This window comes from Pagrus pagrus (genome assembly GCF_965226575.1).
Source record: "Pagrus pagrus genome assembly, chromosome: 18".
Classification (NCBI taxonomy): Eukaryota; Metazoa; Chordata; class Actinopteri; order Spariformes; family Sparidae; genus Pagrus; species Pagrus pagrus.
Window position 1 is genome coordinate 19,881,856 of NC_140202.1, and position 7,228 is coordinate 19,889,083.

A 7,228-nucleotide genomic window follows, 5' to 3' on the forward strand; every position below is an offset into this window, starting at 1 on the left:
AGGTCTCGACTACACGTGGGCCGCTACTCACTGGTGAAAGAAGTATTCAGGCCCTGAATAAAAAGTAAAAGTACCAATACGATAAGAAGATTTCCTGCATTTTAAGGCTTAATGAAGTGAAAGTAAAGGTGTGTTTTCTTTTTTTTTTTTATGTTAAATCCTAATGGAGTCGTTATTGTTTGGATGGTTCCTTTTAACAGTTTTATTATGGAAGATGCACTCAGGCCCCGTTCAGACCTGGTATCAACGTGCGTCCGATCACAAGTGGACAAGCGCCGTTATTTTCTTGTTAATTCGACAAATGTTATACATGATGATATTTCTGTCTTGTGTCTAAATGTAATGCAGTGAAATACAACAATCCTGCTATAAATTCTTCTGTCATGAAGGTTATAATGTTCGATTTTTGTCGAAACTGTAGAGAACAACAGTTTAATTATTTTGGAGGTGCTGTTTAGTTGCACTGCCTTATACTCACAGGTGTTTCAAATATTTTACTATTAATAATATCTAATATTTTCTAAACATTTTAACTGAAAAAGTGAAAATATGTCAATGCTGTGTTCACAATTTGTTTCTGCTGCCCCCCAGTGGCCAAAAATTGCAGGTTTGATTACAGTACTTAAGGGAAATGAGCTGCGTTGCCTTTCCACCACTCTGCCTATACTGTCTCCACAGCTGAAGTAACACAGCCGTAGGTCTATTTCTATATCAAAAACCCCCCTCAGATCAGATGTTGCTTCACCTGGGTAAAAAAAAAAAAAGCTATGGCTGCTCAGCCCGGTAGGTTCAGAGGCAACGAGCCAACATGAGCAAACAGAGACCCAAACACAGCAGCCGCAGCCAGTCACCCAACCTAATAGCATCCTGGAGTTCCTCAAGAGGCTTGTGTCAGGCTCAGCCACCGCCGCTACTGCCGACAGCTTGGAAGCTTCACATGGAAAACACAAACACTTGCCTCTAAAGGAGAGTCATTCTACCACAGTCGGAAAACATGACGTGCAGATGAGGACTAGGGAGTCTTATGCAACAAGAAGCCCTCCAACCTGCAGCTCAGCTCAAGGGCTTGAGTTATACTGTTAGATTTTTATCTCTGCTTGTTTGAAGTATGAATTATTGTGTTTGCAGACACACACGTGTGAGTGTTTGTTCACCCGCAGCTGTCATTAGTGTAAACAGACGGGTAATGTGACAGTGATACCGTTAAATACAGTTAAATAATAACTCAGAGATGACAGTTTTCTTGTAGCTGTGCTGCTGCCGCACCTTGGTTACACACAAAGAGGCAGGAAAGGGCGGGAAAATCATGTAACTGGCCTCTTTAGTCTATACATTTTAATCACGTATAACAATTTTTTTTAAAACATGTTGTCTTGACACCTGTGTTCTTTCTGCACAATTTTCGCACTTGGACACAGTAATGTTTTGAGCTAAATGCTAATGTCCGCTTGCTAATATGCTCCCAATGGCAAAGCTAATTTGTGTCTGCAGGTATCATGTTTACAATGCTCACCATCTTGGTTTAGCCTGTTAGCATGCTAGAATTTGCTCTTTTTTGCAGTAACTACTTAGCTACAAAGCCACTGCTAACATCTGCAACATTTAATTATCCAAAAAGACAAGTACAACTGATTAAAAAGTAATTTGTTTTGCAAAAAGAGTGTATGGAGATCCCAATTGTACAAAATCCCATAGGCTTTTTGTAGAGGAAACTAACTTCTGGGTTAGCTAACAAAAATATATCATCGCTACACCACTCTACTCAGGCATTTAATCAAGACCCAATCACGAAACCCTTCGACATCGACACGAGGGAACCAGACGTGCAAAAATGCTCACTGATTTCTGGGTTTTAGGACAACAAATTTGAACTTATTTCATGGCAATCAATCCAACAGGTGTCGAGAAAAGTACAAGGTGGTGCTAGAGGAAAACTTGGTATCACAAAATTCAAAAGGATTCATCATCTGGTGCAGATTATCTGCACCAAATCTTGTGCCAGGTAGATGTTGAGATGTTTCACTGTATAAGCGAAACCTTTACAGTCATAAATGATCTTCCTTTGTTTTTCATGTTGTCCAACTTTTGGATCTCTACTCAAATAAACATTTTAAAATACATCTGGGAGGATGTCACTGCTCCAGAAAGGTTGGAGTTTGTGTTATATAAATATTTATTTCCTACCTCGGCCAGCAGAAAATTAAATGGGACTAAGTGCTCCCTTTTAATGCTGACAGACATAAAGTCACATTGGTAGCATCACAAGCCAGTTCCTGCAGCTTAGGTGGCCAAATGAGTGTCTAAGGTCATGTTTACTGGGGGAATAAAATGTGTAGTTCAGAAGGAGCCAGTAAAACAGAGCCAGCCTCTGCATTTGGATCCCATCAAAACCAAACTATGATGACGTTAGAATGTGCTAAGTGCAAGGATTCCCACTTCAAAGTCGAGGCGAGGAACGGCCCGGGCTGCAGTACAGTGAGGCGTCTGTTTGAAGCTTAGTGGACCATGTTAAGACACAACGCAGACTGGGGCCCTCGGGCTTGCTGCACTGAGGGGAAGCTGGCATCGGCCATGTTGGGCAAATAAGACACTCTGATCAGTGCCCAAAAGCCTGCATCTGAAAAGGCCAAATGGAAAGGAAGCTGGACTTGAAATTAAGCAGGGATGACACATGTGCAAGAGAGAAAATAAAGACACGTACGCAGTGAAGGCCTCTGAAGCAGAGAAGGGATGGATGCTGAATGGACCCAGTGCGTCCAGTTCAAGCTCCTCCTGCAGCCCTGGACCGCAGGAGAAGCAGCAGCACATTCATTCTAATAACTGCTCTTATTTTCTCTCCTGCCAGCAGCGATTACCGTAATTCACGCTCTGACACGTACCTGAGGAGCAGAGCTGCTGTTAATGGTCCTGGACACCTCGGACAGAGGAACAACAGAAGAGACGCTACAGGAATGACAATCAATGGAGGAAGAAATACTGAGATCCTTCGCTAAAGTAAAAGTACAGATACAACAGTGTATAAGTACGTGAATATTTAATTCAATATGTTACAAATTAAAGTAATGTAAAAGGCATGTATGAGGTAATATAAACAAAACGTACAGCAAGTTGACAAACAGTTCAGAGCCTCAGGGTTGGGCTCCTGCCAACAGTCACAAGATGCACATAAAGATAAGGGCCGAACTCGACACTGCTTTATGTAAAAGAAACCGCACCAACTTTTATTCTGAAATAACAACAGGGGGTGGGACAAAATATTGATACTGCAATATATCATATTGCATCCTCTCGTGATACATTATTGATAAATTGGCACCAGCTATCATCTTATTGACTCCCCTGCAAGTTCCTGGAAACGTTTTAACTCCAGGAACCGTTCAGCTTTCTAGCTGTGATGGAGATAAATGTCTTGCAATGTCTCGGTGTATCACACAATTGCTATATCGTGAGTAACTCTCTGATTCCCACCCCGAGTAACTACACCCATTAAATAAATGCAGTGCAATAAAAATCACTACATTTCCCCCTGACATCTAGTGAAGTAGAATAATAAAGTAACAAACTATGGAAAGTGAGGCACATGTACCTCAAAATTGCATTGTTTTTGCTTTCTACTAATAAAAATGATACAGAAGCGAAGCGATAGAATTATTTGCCTGTTATCTGATATAATGCAAAGAACTCCAGGATGTTATAAATTAATTATATCAAGTGCAAACAATGCACGTTTGAATATGGAAAACAGAAGGCATTGAAAGGAGCAGGGCTGTGGAACATTTGTTCTTCTTGGCAGGTTCTCCGTTGACCTCGGGCCTGGATCCGTTGTGCTTGAATGCTGCGTGGTTATGAAAGCACTTTTCACCAGAACTCTGAATTGATATATTGCGCAGATTGGATTGCCTGTAAAAGAAAAACAAACAGGCTTTGTACCTGTGAAGTTGTTGATGTTGTACACCCCTGCACACTCCCTCCTAACTCCTCTAAGGCAGAGCGTAATATTCAATAGCACCTCAGTCAAGGGTTTGGTAATAACACTTAATCTTCAGTTGTTACCTCTGCAGATTTATTTAGCTTCTATTTCAAACAATTACTCCTGAAATAAAAGACATGTAAAGCAGCGTGGGAAAGTGCCGTTCCCTCTCTTTATGCAAAGCCTCGCAGGAGATAAGCTGTGACCGTTAACAAAACGGCAGGTTTCTCGAGCACTACAGCTGGCCGCAGGTTCAAACTGTCAACATCAAATATGCATAAAACCTGCTGCCTGTTGTTGTGGCTTTACACAGGAGCCGTGCCAGATATGAAGTGAAATTTTACTAACTGGCGGGAGGAGACTGTGCCAAAGGACTTTCATTCAGGGTCTGCTCTCTGAAGACTCCATCTTTAAGACCCAGAGTGTCTCATTTCACATGCCTTCAGACAGGAAATGGATAGTGAGTGGTCGTGTTTTAAAGGTTACCTCAGGGAATACACCTGGGCGAGAGGAGAGGCTGAAGAAAAACCCCAAATCAGCTCTACTCAGTTTGAACACAAGCGATGCCGAGTGCCTCATAAAAGGTGGTTTGTTAGATCAGTGGTTCCTCGAAGTGAGGTCCTGGAGAGGGCTCCAGGGGGTCCCTGGCTACAAGGGGAATCATTTATTTTCACTGTAATTCAATCCATAAGTAACACTATGGTATAATGTATGACTATTTATACACATGATGAAAACAGACAAACTGACAACGAGTAAGAGAAAAACACAGTTTGAATAGACGGGGACTAATTAACACATGAAACACAGGTGAACAGGAGAAAAGGGCAAGAAAAGGACAAAGGGAGGAAGTGAAAAACAAAACAAAAGGAGAGAATTTCAAAATAAGGCATGAGAAACTAAACCAAAAACTCAAAACATGGCAATACAAAGGTCAATTACCCAGTTAAAATCAATTGAAAAAACTACTATGCAATTAGAAAACGATTACTGATGCATCTTGATTACAAACTTGATTAGCTTTAAGGCTAATTGCATTTTCATAAAACTCTGCTCAAACGGAAATTTAAGGTGTGCTCGGAAAAAACTTAACTTCTTCAGCAGATGCTTCTACAAAGCAAAAGTCACTGTGAGGTAACAAAAAGTAAAAGACACTCGAGTGGAGCGGGACTTTCATTTCTGTTGATTCAAAGCTGTTTCGACTGATGAGTCGGCTTGGTATCATTTTACATCAGGAAAATAAGTGAATAAGTCCATTCTGGAAAAGTAGTCGGCCCAGAGTGGGTTTGGATGGGTGTAACGTCTTCTGCTTCCCCAATTCAAGAGCGGAACTGTCAATGATCTCTTTGACTCTTGGTTGGTATTTCAGAAAGTGCGTTTGAAGACACGCAGCACAGTAAGGTCAGGAGGAAGAAGAGCGTGTGATCAACGAGCCATTCTCCCTCCGCTGCTAGTCCAACCCTGACTGCAGGAGGGCTTGACTGCCAAGCAGCCTACATGGAGGGAAAAAGTGACTAAAAAAGGGCCCGAGTTAGTTTTCCAGCAGGATCTGAGAGAAAGACCCAGACTCTGTCCAAAGCCGTGAAGGCATGAATGTGTTCGGCAAAGGCCTGACGCATTCGCTCATTCACACGTCAGGCAAGTTTCCCCTCAATGGAGGTTCTCTTTCTTCACCGGGTCTGATTCAGTGGAAATGCAAATGTTAAGGTCTTGCCCTGATTTGATGGAACTATTCATTTTGTCAGCTCCAAACCTCTGCAACCCCCCCGCCACACCCTCACTGACGCTAAGCGAATGTGCCATGACGCTGTCACTCGCCCCACCACGTCCCAGTGCCAATCTGACATTCAACGGTCCGGCAATCTTTAAAAACGCCCTCATCCCTTCACACCTGCACATACAGTTTGTTTATCGACTGAACATCACAATACAGGTACATAAAATAACTTTAAACAAACACATTTATCAGGCAAGTACTCTCTTGAACATTACAGCCAAACTTTACTCACATTTTGTGAGTCTAAGGACATAATAGTAAATGTCTTTTAGAACAGTAATGTAACATGTAAATTTAATTCTCAAAGGATCTGCAATATAGTATCTACCATATGCATATAGCAGATGGTCACTTAATTCAGATTAAGCCCTCTGAATGTCTTTTATTTTCTTGACTCCCACCCAGTTCATAACTTTTCTCATGTCCAGAGGTGAAGGGAACTCAGTACATTTTCTCAAGTACAACTTTGCAGAAGGCATACATACCTTGAGTATATTCAAGTCTATGCTAGTGTGTACTTCTACTTCACTTCGAAGTGAATTACAGTACTTTATCTCCACTATACTTATCTGATAACTGCTCCAAAAAACAGAAAAGAAAAAAAAATCTATCTATCAGTCTATTTGGAGCCCCTTGTCAATTATCAGATGCTGAATTTCCATCCAGGAGGAGAGAGCCAGAGCTTCTGGAGGAGTAAACACCCAGAGTCACGTCAGATTTTGCACTTATCCAGATCCAGAGCCGTTCACTGACAGGAGGAGAGCTCAGAGATGACTTTTGAACTTTTGGGATTAAGAGAGAGAACCAGAGTCTCCGGTGAGTGCTGAGTTCACCGAGAGTTGACCTGAATGTAAACACACAGACACACACACCCTCGGTACCTGCTGTTGCTTAAGCTTGACATACAGTGACGTAATCTTGCTGTCTGCTCACACTAATAACCTCAATAAACAGAAATGATCCTGCAGTCAAAGCAGCTCCGCTGGTGGTGTAAAGCACCAATAAACAGCCGCCATCGCTGATAAAAATGTGAGTGAGGATGTGACTCAGGCACAAATGTTCCCAGACAAGGTAATGTTTGACAGTTTGATTCACGGTGAGTTTAGTCTTGTTTGCCAAAGTAGCGGCAGGCGGCCGAATGAAACGCACCGTCACCTTGAGCAAACTCGTGAACGTCTCTGGGTTTGAGCATTGTTGGAAACATTTGGGTTAATGAAACTACACGACTCAGTAAAAACTTATAACAAAAGTTGGTTTTAGACATTTTAGAGCAGAATTCTTACATATTGTATTTAAGTAAAAGATGAAAGAACAGATCACTTCTTCCATCATTGAGTCAGTGTGCCGACACTTCAACCAATGAAGGAATTTGGCCTGTTTTTCCTCATGTTTTCTGTTTTTTCTCGTCTCTACGCCCTTCTTCTAATAATTTTGGTTTTTCCTTGACACATAGTTTCACTGAGGTCAGGACACAAGCTGCT